The sequence below is a fragment of the Gopherus flavomarginatus genome, chromosome 1 (assembly GCF_025201925.1).
Source record: "Gopherus flavomarginatus isolate rGopFla2 chromosome 1, rGopFla2.mat.asm, whole genome shotgun sequence".
Lineage (NCBI taxonomy): Eukaryota > Metazoa > Chordata > Testudines > Testudinidae > Gopherus > Gopherus flavomarginatus.
In genome coordinates this window covers 378,629,965-378,643,260 of record NC_066617.1, presented here as the reverse complement: position 1 = coordinate 378,643,260, position 13,296 = coordinate 378,629,965, and the positions used below count along the sequence as shown (strand labels likewise).

General features: G+C 47.1%; 1 pseudogene; it reads right to left on the bottom strand.

The window, feature by feature from the left end:
- Positions 1–3,796: 3,796 nt before the first annotated feature.
- Positions 3,797–4,807, bottom strand: LOC127048789 (olfactory receptor 52R1-like; annotated as a pseudogene).
- Between the last annotated feature and the right edge of the window lie 8,489 nt (positions 4,808–13,296).

Sequence of the window (13,296 nt, the reverse complement as noted above, 5' to 3'; positions counted from 1 at the left end):
ACAGTTATGGGTCAAATGTGTTAAATAACCAACAACTCTAGGTAAAAATGTGTCACAGTGGTGTAAATATAAAATGTGAGGTGTGTGAGAGAGGAAAAGGGTAACCAATGGGGTTTTATGCTAGACTTCAGTAATACAATTGAGGTTTGGCAGCAGTAGGAGCGGGGTGAACACGTGGGGGAAGGGATTAAAAGAGAGAGAGAGAGAGAGAGAGAGAGGCAGTGGTAGAGGAATGAGGTTAGGGGATGGGGGAAGAGGAGCACGTGGTGGAGCAGAAACCAAAGATAGAGGTGCTACAGAGGGAGATTTAAACTCAGGGAGACACAGAGAGCAGACAGGCTGCAAGTTTAAACAGCAGAGAGACTGCAATGAGTGACTGGGGAGCTCGGGGGGGGGGGCGGAATTGGGGCAGTGGGAAGACAAATTCAAATAGTAAAAACCTTATCTATCCCCTAACTTAATCAAACTTATATAAAATGACAAGCAGCTACAGAATACAACCAGGCAATGATTTTCTAAACTTATCTTAACCAACAATTAGGCAACACAACAAATATCACAGAAACTTACAAGCTCTACAATCTTAACAAACTATGTCTTATTAAATTAAAAAAAAACAAGACCTATGGTGCACCTTATGCTATGGGGAGGTTACAGAGGGCAGAGTGGTATGTATCCAGGACCCAGCTCCCAAGGAAGCCAAGGGATGGTGGCTACAGCGGTGGATACAGCTGAAAGCAGAGAGCCCCAAGGCAAAGCCCACAGGAGCAGAGCTTAGCAGTGGCAAAGAGCCCTGTAGTTTAAGAGAGGTTTTAAGACACAGACCAAGGTTTAGCTTGAGTCTGTGTGCTGGGGAAACAGAGCCAGCAGCTAAAATAATAAAATAAAAGTATAGAAAGTTTTACAGAGGGATTCTTACCAGTCCCCAAGGCAGCAGCAAAGGCAGAAGCAGCAGCAACATCAGAAGAGGCAAGGAGGGTTCGGTACAGTCTCAATAATCAGGAGATCTCTCAGGTAGCAATTCGTTCTTCGTGGGGGGGGTTTTCAAAAAATGGGGGTACGCTCAAAAATAAAATGAGAGCGGAGAAAGGACCCCCCAGAACCCCTGGCTGATCAGACCAGGCAGCAATGCAGGAACCTTTCTGAGGTGTGTTTCAAAAATGTCTGGTTTTAAAGGCAAACTTGGGCAGTTTCCCACCAGTAATCCTGATAGGCTCCCTCTGTCACAGGGGAGGGGGCACAGGGGAAAAACTGAAGGTAAGCCCAGAGACATGCCTGGACATAGTCCTGTGCAATAGGTGACTCAAGAGCACATGAGACTATGACTCATGCCCAGGATCTTAAAACCACAGTAGGCCTTGCAGCTCTGGACATTGCCTACCCTACACCAAGCCCAGGTTCAACGAGGTGATAACAGGACTAACCCTTTGAAGAGGGCAGTGGTCCCACTTAGCATGCAGCACAAGTGGCCATCCCTTTGAGAAGGGCAATGGCTCTTGTTAAACAACTTAAGGGGCCCTCCCTTTGAGAAGGGCAGTGGCCCTGGTAAACAACTTAACAGCCAGGGAAGGGCGGCCACAGGAGAACAGAAAACAAAATGGAGTCTGGGGAAACAAAATGGAATAGGGGAATAGCTGTAACGGATAATTATCTATTCCCTTCTTAATGATTCCCGACATTCTGTTCCCTTATTAGATTGTTGCTGCCGATTGTGTGGATGTTTTCAGAGAACTATCCACAATGACTCCAAGAACGTTTTTCTGAGTGGTAAAAATTCATTTAGACCACATAATTTTCTATACATATTTGGAAAGATGTTCTCCAATGTGCATTACTTTGTCCACACCACCCTGGAGTGAACTCTGGGATTTGGTCAGAGGCCTCTGGGGTGTCCAGGGGTCACCTCCTGTAACTCATGGATTCTCCTCCAGCTGGAGTCTGTCTCGCTGCTGCAGCCACAACCCTGCAACCAAAGAGTCCCTTGTGCCTCCTGTGTGCCTCTCTCCCAACCCAGCTTCTTCTGGCTCATCCAGTCTCTGTGTTTTAAAAAGGGCTGGATCAACCCCTCCTCTCTCTGTTCCCTTTCCTGGGGAGGTTCCATTCCTTCCATGCCTGCCCCTCTGCAGAGAACCTGGAGAAAACTGTCTTTTATGTAGAATGCAGTCACTCCCTTGTTCAGTATCGGTGAGATCTGATTATGTGCTGAGAGTCATAAATGACCATCCTATTTATAGACAGATGCCTCGGTCCCAGCCTCCTGCCCCTGGGCACAAGGCACCTGAGTGGAGAGTACTGGAAAAGCCCAAAGACATAAGGATAACAATGGTTCAAAGCATCATACGAGACTTAATGGTGTTTCCACCCATCATGGGTTTACCGGGACAGTCTGGTTTTTGGCTGCTGTGTCGGGGTGCCCACGTAACCAAGACACAGGCACCCAGCATCCCAGGGCCCTTGCCACTGGTGATGAGTTTGCTTCATTATCATTGGCCAAACTCTCTCTCTTTTCTCTAAATCCCTGTTGACCTCTCACCCCAAGATGGCTGCATTTTAGAGGCACAGTGGATCTTTCAGGATGAAATTTGTTCATAGATGAACAACACAAAGCCAAATTTGGAGGCCATGGCCCGAAGTTTCCTCTGGACCCAGTAAGGCAAAACTCCCCTTGGAGTAAGAACTGAGTAAAGACCTCAGGAACCAACTGTGTGTGAATGAGCAGAGACTGTCAACTCCTCCTCTTGCATTTCAGGGATCTGGCTGATAATGCATGGACACTTACCTGATTTTTATCTGCTGGAAAGCATGGAGCTAGAAGGGCTCCTCACTAGAATAATTATAAGAATTTTTCAGCATTGGCAAGACATCTTCTCTCCTAGCTTCATTTGAGAAGTCAGCTGAAATGTTATGCATGAAATATTCAAAAAGGGCATTAAGAACTCCTAAGGATGAAGATTCCACCACCTCCCTAGATAACCCATTCCAGTGCTTCACCACTCTCCTAGTGAAATAGTGTTTTCTAATATCCAACTTAGACCTCTCCTACTGCAACTTAACACCATTGCTGAAGGCTAAGGAAATAAGCCACACAATGGTCTCTGCCCTCAGGGCTTTGCAGCTGAGCTTTTGGGGCCCACAATCTGTGGGATGCACAATCTCAGCTGACTACCTCGCATCTCTACTCCCAACTCTCAGCTGATTTTACATGATTTAATGGATTCCCTCTCCACTTCACATTGGTCTGTCTGCCCAAGCGCTGCGTCCTCACGACACTCACTGCAGGTTGCTTGCCAGGCTGCACCAGATCCTGTCCCAAGCCCACAGCAGAGGGAGCCCAGTTTGGCGGTAGGTAGGGTTGGAAGGTGAAGATGATCCAGCAAGTGGATGGGATTGGGGAGAAGGGGAGTGAGCAACAGGGTGGGGTTTTGGGGGAAAAGGTAGACCTGAGGCAGGGCATTGGAGGAAGAGGGGAAGAAGGGAGTGGGGTCTTGTGGGATACATAACAGCGGAAGCAACCTTATGGAAAAAGGTGTGGCAATAAGCAGGACCTTGGCAAATTGACAGGGCAGGGCATGGGGCCTCAGAGGTCCAGTTAACAATTAGAAAGGTGGCCATCCTATGAATAGTACGCAGACCGATACCTCAGTTTGTCACATTGACACAGCACAGTAAGGCCAGGAAAGAACTTAATATCACTTTGACTGTCCAATCAGTAGTTCATGGAAGGGGGCCCAGCACCATGTCACCCGCCAGCTCTGCATGGAGCTCAATCTCAGAATCAGAGCACATGAAGAATATGTTAGGCCCCTTTATGAGTAAAGAGCCGGAGCAGCCTGCCCTGGATCTGTTTGGTCCTCACCCCATAGATGATAGAGTTTAGCATGGGGGGCATCAAGAGGTACACATTGGCAATGAGAATGTGGAAACACAGGGGCACATTCTAGGCAAATCTGTACATGAGGGAGATGAAAAGACTTGGGATGTAAAAGGCTTGGGATGTAAAAGGATAAAAAAGTGGGAGCCACAGGTTTCAAAAGTCTTGATCCGGGCATCCTTTGTGGGGAGGCTGAAGATGGCCCTGAGGATCTGGGTATAGGATACAGCAATAAAAATCCTATCCAGACCCATCACAAAGAATATCACGAAGAGGCCATAGTAACTACTGACATGGGTGTTGGCACAGGCAATCTTCACCATGGCTATGTGTGCACAGTACGTTTTGGGGATGATGTTGGTTCTCCAATATGGCCACTGTCTTACCAGGAAAGGATAGGGCAGTACAACCATTCCACTGCGAAGCACCACAGCCAGTCCAATCTTGGCCACCGCAGGATTTGTCAGGATGGTGGAATGTCTCAGGGGAATCACAGATTGACACGTAGTGATCCAAAGCCAAGGCCACAAAGATCCCAGACTCCATCACTGTGAAGCAGTGAATGAAGTACAACTGGATGAGGCAGGCACTGAAATTGATCTCCCTGGAATTGAACCAGAAGATGTTCAGCATTTTGAGCAGGGTGGACATACACAGGACCAGGTCACTGGTGGCCAGCATGCAGATGAAATAGTACATGAGGCCATAGAGGCTCGGCTCTGTTATCACGATGAACAGGATGGTAAAGTTTCCCAAGATGTCTATGGTGCACATGGTGCAGAAGGGGATGGAGATCCAAACGTGGGCTGCCTCCAGGCCAGGAATGCCGAGCAGGATGAAGGTGGAGGGGTTGGTGAAGTCAGTTGTGTTGGAATCTGACATGGAATAGGGGAATATGTGTCTCCTGCTTGTACCATACTTTTTCCTCACCTCCTGTATATGCCTAGGCTGATGATCGCAGTGCAATTACCTGGATGGAGAGACAATGTTAATATGAGATGTTACATGCACTACTGGAGGCTGTTCTCATGGGTGATGCAGATTGGTCGCTCAAATGAGTTTACTAATCTCAATTCCATATTTTATGGTATTCCCTGTCTGAATAATTCCCACACATTGTGGTGAAGGAAACTTTACAGGGCACCAGCAGCAACACAAGTGTGGACACTGATTATCCATCGTTATTCCTTAGGTCTTGTCTACACCGCCAAGTTTTTTCACAAAAAAAGCATCTTTTGACGAAGAAACAGTGGAGGTGTACACACACCAAAGCCACTTTCAATGACAGAGCTCCTCAGTTTCAGTGACATCATAAAATCACCTTAACAAGAGATTTAAGGCCTTTTACGCAAAAGTTTGCTCATCAAAGTGCTACTGTAGACACTTGCCCTTGTTTTTATCACTAAAATTGGCCTCCAGTAGGCATCCCACATTGCCCATCCTGACTGCTCTGGTGAATAGTTTCAACTCCTCTCCCCTGCACCGAGGTGAACACCTTTTGACAGCCCCCCTTTAAAGGCCCAGGAAGTTAGAAATTCCCCTTCCTGTTTGCTTGGTGGGGAATGCTCTCATCACACCTTCCCAGGTGGCTGTGGTGGCTCAATGCTTGGGACACTGCTGAGCTTCTGGATCCTGCTCAGTATTTGGGGAGGAGGCTGTGCAGTCCCAGCTGTGCTCCAGCTATAGGAATGTCAATACCTAAGGGCAGATTTTGTGCAGCTTGTGGGAAAAGAGCTATGATCAGGACACACTGCAGTACACAGTAAAGGTGGAGGAGCTGAGACACATGTACCAGAAGGCCAGGGAGGAAAGAGTATCTGCGGTGCTTTGCCCCAGACCTGTCATTTTTATAAGGAGTTGGATGCTATCCTCAAGGGTTACCTGAGTTCCTCCACTAACAGCCCTGTGGGTATTTTGGTGGGGGTACTCCTGTCAGCATAGTTAATCCACCTCTCCGTGAGGAGGTAGCTAGTTCGATAAACAATTCTTCCATAGACCTCATGCTGTATATACCAGGGTTAAGTTGATATAGTTACATCCCTCAGGGGCGTGATTTCTTTTTGCTATTGCAAAAAAGAGCAAACACAATTTTCATTTGCATTAGCAGAGGCAGAGCATGCCAGTCACGGGAGGGGACAGTAGCACTACTTGGTGCTGGTTAGACCTTAGCTGGAGTATTGTGCCCAGTTTGGGTCTCCAGTTATAGGAAGGATGTAGAGAAACTGGAATGGATCCAGATGCGAGTGACAAAGATGAGCCCTAGGATGGAACACAAGCCATACGAGCAAAAGCTGAAGGAACTGGTTATGTTTAGTTTGCAAAAGGGAGGATTGAGGGGGGACATGACAAAAGTCTTGAGATACTTGAAAGGCTGCCATAAAAACGGTGAAGGAAAGTTGTTCTTTCTTACCACATAGGGCAGGAGAAGATGCAAGGGGTCAATTGACAGCACAGCAGATTTAGATTTAATCTCAGACAAACTTCCCAACTGCAAGAACAGGAGAACAATGGAACAGACGCCCAGGTAGGTTGTGGAAAGTCCTTCACTGGAGGTTTTCAACAGGAGGCTGGACAGTCATCCGTCTAGTGTGGTTAAGATACAACAAATCCTGCATCTTGGCAGAGGGTTAGACTAGCTGATCCTTGCAGCACATTCTAACTCAGTCACTCTTTGATTCAATCATATAAAATCCTAGTGTAGACCAGGTCTTACTCAAACACAACTTACGGAGCTCAATACTGGGGTAACTGGGTGAAATTTAATGGCCTGGGTTACACAGGAGGTCAGACTGAATGATCTAATGGTCCCTTCTGACTTTAAACACTATGAATCTTTTGATACAGAGAGTAGTTCAGGCATTTATATTTATTTCATAACAGATGAACAAGGGGATATTTCAACAGTGAAACTCTGAACATATAAAATTGATAAAAGAAAACTGTTTACATAATCCCCATTTGGCCTGTGGAACTCCTTGCCACAGACATTACTGTAGCAAAGAGCTTAGCTGAATGGGAGTCACAAATGAATTGGCCATAGTTGGTGGTGCTGGTGACACGACTCATCGTTAAGTCTGTCTGACACCTTCAATTACAAGACTTCATTTTCAGTTGCATATACGTTGGCCAAATATTAACTTGAATTTTCCTATGCTGAGTGTCTACTTCTGGCTGAATTGCATTTTGAAAGTTGCAGGCATAACAGTTCAGCCAATTTCTAGAATGAAGATAGGAGACAAGATGTCTTGACCATGTTGAAAAAATGTTATATTTCTGCTAGTGAGGCGCCCTAGCACCTCCATGCCTTTCAACAGATAAAGTCTGGTAACAGCTCTTCCATACCCCACAGCCTCTCCCCCCGGCTAACAGCCAAAGCCCTAAATTGCAAGAGGAGGAGGTGGCAGTGTCTGTACATTAACACACAACTGGCTCCTGAGGTTTTATCCAGTTCTTACTCCAGATGGGATGTTTTTCTGGACTACCTGCTTGAGGGCTTGTCTACACTTAAAACACGACAGGGGGGCTGCCATAGCGCTTCATGGGGGCCTAAGCAAACTGCAGCCCTCAGCCTCCGAATCTGGCCTTGTCCTGGACATCTACTAACAGCTTTCATTCCGGAGGATCCATTGTGCCCCTGAAATGCAGCCCCCGTAGGGCTGGAGCCCATCACTAAGGAGCACAGAAAAGAGGGACATTTTGGCCCATGATACTATAGCAAATTCAGCACCTGTAGTCAGGGCCCTCAGATGTTTAAAGGCTGCGTGAAGTGGAAAGGAATACAGACCTCTCCTCTATCCCATCATGCTTATGTTGCACTTGGTTTGTCAAACAGAAAGAGATGGGAACCTGTGATTTCTGAGACGGAAGCGTTTTCTCTGGGAATATCCCTCAGGTAACTGTGTCCCAGACCTCTCAGCTGAATATCTGTAGCAGCATCCCATGCCGAGAGCTGACTGGGCTGTGCACTGTTTATAATCTAGCTCTGTGCAATCCCACTGGGGTTCACTCAGGCCCTTGGGGAGAAGCGGCATCTGGATGTAAACAGGCTGGAGACCAGACACATCCTAGCCAGTCTCTCTCTTTCCATTTCTGTGCTTCTGTGTTTGTTATCCAGCTTTAGCTGTAACAATAATTAAGGGAACTTCTCAAAGGGAGATGAGAACTCTTGGGCTCTCCACTGCACCACTGCTTGGTGTACATTGTTTTGTTTTTTTTAAATTATAGTTGATTACTAAAAAGCTAGGGATAATGTCTAGGTCTCATAGTATCTGCTGCTGTCTAAATGCCTAGGATGGATGGGCAGACACTAGACAGACAGATCTGGAGAAACATGACTGAGGGGAGACACTTTCTGGAAGCATAAGGTTGCTAAGGGATCAGAGAATTGTAATTCTCATCAGTAAGTATTCTCATACCTGTCATAAACAGATAGCTAAGGGTTAATGTCTCTTTCACCTGAAGCACCTGACCAGAGGACCAATCAGGAAACCGGATTTTTTCAACTTTGGGTGGAGGGATTTGAGTGTCTTTTGTCTTTGTTTTCTGGCTGCCTGCTTGCTCTGAGCTTTGGAGAAGTAGTTCTACTTTCTAGTCTTCTGTTTCTAAGTGTAAGGACAAAGAGATCAGATAGTAAGTTATATGGTTTCTTTTCTTTGGTATTTGCATGAATATAAGTGCTGGAGTGCTTTGATTTGTATTCTTTTTGAATAAGGCTGTTTATTCAATATTCTTTTAAGCAATTGACCCTGTGTTGTATCATCTTAATACAGAGAGATTATTTGTACTTATTTTTCTTTCTTTTTATATAAAGCTTTCTTTTAAGACCTGTTGAAGTTTTTCTTTACTTCAGGGAAATTGAGTCTGTACTCACCAGGGAATTGGTGGGAGGAAGAAATCAAGGGGAGATCTGTGTGTTGGATTGCTAGCCTGATGTTGCATTCCCTCTGGGGGAATAGGAAAGTACTTTTGTTTCCAGGATTGGGAACAGAGAGGGAGATTCACTCTGTTTGGATTCACAGAGCTTGTGTCTGTGTATCTCTCCAGGAGCACCTGGAGGGGGGAAGGGAAAAAGGATTATTTCCCTTTGTTGTGAGACTCAAGGGATTTGGGTCTTGGGGTCCCCAGGAAAGGTTTTTCAGAGGGACCAGAGTGCCCCAAAACACTCTAATTTTTTGGGTGGTGGCAGCAGGTACCAGGTCCAAGCTGGTAACTAAGCTTGGAGGTTTTCATGCTAACCCCCATATTTTGGACGCTAAGGTCCAAATCTGGGACTAAGGTTATTACATGAGTGGCAGCTGGTGGGAGATAGACAGAACCCAGAAGCCAGTAGAAATATTATATTTTTCTTTTCTCTGCTAAGGGCTTTTTAGCAGAGAGAAGCAGTTGGTTTTAAAAGGGAACCAGAGAGAATTTTTTTTTTCTGCTCTCTCTCGCAGTTTGTGGCTTGCATGTTAAGGGTCTTTTGTCATGCAATAGCCCTCCCATTAGGAGGCAAATACCGGCACTTATATGCATGCAAATAAAGTGGTTTTTCTGGTTTCCTTTCATTGAACATTAGCTAGAGAGAGAAAAGGAAAAAAGCACTGTTGCTAGGCAGACTTCAGGAGGCAACAGAACCTGCAGTTCAGAAGATAAACACCGGAGGGCACCCCAACACAAGAAAACAGGAACCATGACTTCTAAGGCAAAAATTGAGGCCGAAGAACAAATCAAAGAAGCTGAACACAGGCGACAAATGGAGATGAAAGAAAAGGAAGAAAGCATGAAACTGGCAGCCTTCCAAAGAGAACAGGCAGCCCAAGAGGCAGCACACAAAAGAAAACTAGAAGAAGAAGAGATAGCCTACCGAAGGAAACAAGCAGAAGAAGAGTTGGCCCACAGAAGAAAGCAAGAAGAAGAGGAGGCGGCCCACCACCGAGAAATGGAAAAACACCAAAAAAAAATGGAAAAAACACCAAAAAGAAATGGAAAAACAACAAAAAGAAATGGAAAAACAACAAAAAAAGAATAAAGAAAAGAAAAAACAGAGAAAACATGAACTGGAGTTGGCAAAAGCTGGGCTGCATGTGCCAGCCAACCCTAACAACCCGGCGCCAATTATTGCTCCACAGCACAGGAAATTTCCCACCTACAAGGCAGGTGATGACACAGAGGCCTTCTTGGAAAATTTTGAAAGAGCCTGTCTTGGGTACAACATCCCCGAAGACCAGTACATGGTAGAATTGAGGTCACAGCTCAGTGGACCTTTAGCAGAGGTGGCAGCTGAAATGCCTAAGCTGCAAATGAATGACTATAAACTTTTTCAAACCAAGGCCAGATACAGAATGGGGATAACCCCAGATCATGCCTGTCGGCGCTTCAGAACCCAAAAGTGGAAACCCGAGGTGTCATTTCCCAAACACGCCTACTACATTGCAAAAAACTATGAGGCCTGGATAACAGAAAACAACATTCAAACCTTGGAAGAACTGAACCTCCTCATACAAATGGAGCAGTTCTTGGATGGTGTTCCTGAAGACATCACACGGTACATACAAGATGGAAATCCCAAAGATATCGCTGAGGCGGGGGAGATTGGAGCCAAATGGATGGAACTGGCAAAAAGCAAGAAAGCTACTGTCAAGGGGAACGATTACCCCAGGGGGCACACAGACCATAAACCCTACAACCGAGGACAGCCAAAGACCCCACATACCACCCAAGTAAAGCCACAGATACCCTACCCTTCAACCTCACCAGTCTCCAGTAACTCACCTCGGCCCAGTGACCCATCAGATGGAAGATGCTTTAAGTGTAATGAACTGGGACATATCAAGGCCAAGTGTCCCAAGAACACCATGCGAGTGCAATTCATTACACCACCATCACACCAAAGATCCCCAGGCCCGAATGCCTCTCAAATACCCTTGGAGCGAAGGGAAAATTTGAGAGTGGGCGGAAAGAAGGTTACTGCGTGGAGAGACACGGGGGCACAAGTGTCAGCTATCCACCAATCCTTCGTTGACCCCAAATTCATCAACCCAAAGGCCAAAGTTACAATTTACCCCTTCATGTCACAAGCTGTAGACTTGCCTACAGCTCAACTGCCTGTCCAGTACAAAGGCTGGTCAGGAATTTGGACTTTTGCAGTCTATGACAATTATCCTATCCCCATGCTACTGGGGGAAGACTTGGCCAACCAGGTGAGGCGGGCCAAGAGAGTGGGAATGGTTACACGTAGCCAAACCAGGCAAGCTTCCAGACCCATTCCTGTTCCTGAGCCGTCCACAGAGGCCCCGTCTGTGTTACCAGAGACCCAGACAGAGGTAGTGGACCCGGATTCCATGCCTACCACTGAAACAGCCACAGCATCTCCAGTCCCAGGCCCGGAACTGGAACAGCAACCAGCACCAGCCATTGCAACCCCATCTTCAAACTCAACGCCAGAGGGCGCCAGCGAGCCAAAACTGGCAGAAGCAACAGACAGCCATACCCAAAAGGCTCAGCCAGAGCCTGAAATACCCTCAGGTGCACCAGCGGAGAGCGGTTCACCAGCAACGGAAACAACCCCATCACCTACATCGCTTCCAGAGGGACCAAGCCCAAGTCCACAGTCTGAGGAAGAACTGGTGACCCCAGCCTCAAGGGAACAGTTCCAGACTGAGCAGGAAGCAGATGACAGCCTTCAGAAAGCTTGGGCGGCGGCACGGAGCACCCCACCGCCTCTCAGCTCTTCTAATCGATCCCGGTTTGTTATAGACCAAGGACTTTTATACAAGGAAATTCTTTCTGGTGGACACCGGGAAGAATGGCAGCCGCAAAAACAGTTGGTGGTTCCAACTAAGTACCGGGAGAAGCTATTAAGCTTAGCCCATGATCATCCCAGTGGCCATGCTGGGGTGAACAGAACCAAGGACCGGTTGGGGAAGTCCTTCCACTGGGAGGGGATGGGCAAGGACGTTGCCAAGTATGTCCGGTCTTGTGAGGTATGCCAAAGAGTGGGAAAGCCTCAAGACCAGGTCAAGGCCCCTCTCCAGCCACTCCCCATAATTGAGGTCCCATTTCAGCGAGTAGCTGTGGATATTCTGGGCCCTTTCCCAAAAAAAGACGCCCAGAGGAAAGCAGTACGTACTGACTTTAGTGGACTTTGCTACCCGATGGCCAGAAGCAGTAGCTCTAGGCAACACCAGGGCTAACACTGTGTGCCTGGCCCTAACAGACATCTTTGCCAGGGTAGGTTGGCCCTCTGACATCCTTACAGATTCAGGGTCTAATTTCCTGGCAGGGACCATGGAAAAACTGTGGGAAACTCATGGGGTGAATCACTTGGTTGCCACCCCGTACCACCATCAAACCAATGGCCTGGTTGAAAGGTTCAATGGAACTTTGGGGGCCATGATACGAAAATTCATCAACGAATTCTCCAATAATTGGGACCTAGTGTTGCAGCAGTTGCTGTTTGCCTACAGGGCTGTACCACATCCCAGTTTAGGGTTTTCACCATTTGAACTTGTGTATGGTCACGAGGTTAAGGGGCCATTACAGTTGGTGAAGCAGCAATGGGAGGGGTTTACGCCTTCTCCAGGAACTAACATTCTGGACTTTGTAAGCAACCTACAAAGCACCCTCCAACACTCTTTAGCCCTTGCTAAAGAGAACCTAAAGGATGCTCAAGAAGAGCAAAAGGCCTGGTATGACAGACATGCCAGAGATCGGTCCTTCAAGGTAGGAGACCAGGTTATGGTCTTGAAGGCGCAACAGGCCCATAAGATGGAAGCATCATGGGAAGGGCCCTTCACGGTCCAAGAGCGCCTGGGAGCTGTAAACTACCTCATAGCATTTCCCAATTCCTCACTAAAGCCTAAAGTGTACCATGTTAATTCTCTCAAGCCTTTCTATTCCAGAGACTTACAGGTTTGTCAGTTTACAGTCCAGGGAGAGGATGCTGAGTGGCCTGACGGTGTCTACTACGACGGGAAAAAAGACGGTGGAGTGGAAGAGGTGAACCTCTCAACCACTCTGGAACGTCTGCAGCGGCAACAAATCAAGGAGCTGTGCACTAGCTTCGCCCCATTGTTCTCAGCCACCCCAGGACGGACTGAACGGGCATACCACTCCATTGATACAGGTAATGCTCACCCAATCAGAACCCCACCCTACCGAGTGTCTCCTCATGCCCAAGCTGCTATAGAACGGGAGATCCAAAACATGCTACAGATGGGTATAATCCGCTCATCTACCAGTGCATGGGCATCTCCAGTGGTTCTGGTACCCAAACCAGATGGGGAAATACGCTTTTGCGTGGACTACCGTAAGCTAAATGCTGTAACTCGTCCGGACACCTATCCAATGCCACGTACCGATGAGCTATTGAAAAAGTTGGGACGTGCCCAGTTCATCTCTACAATAGACTTAACCAAGGGGTACTGGCAAGTACCGCTAGATGA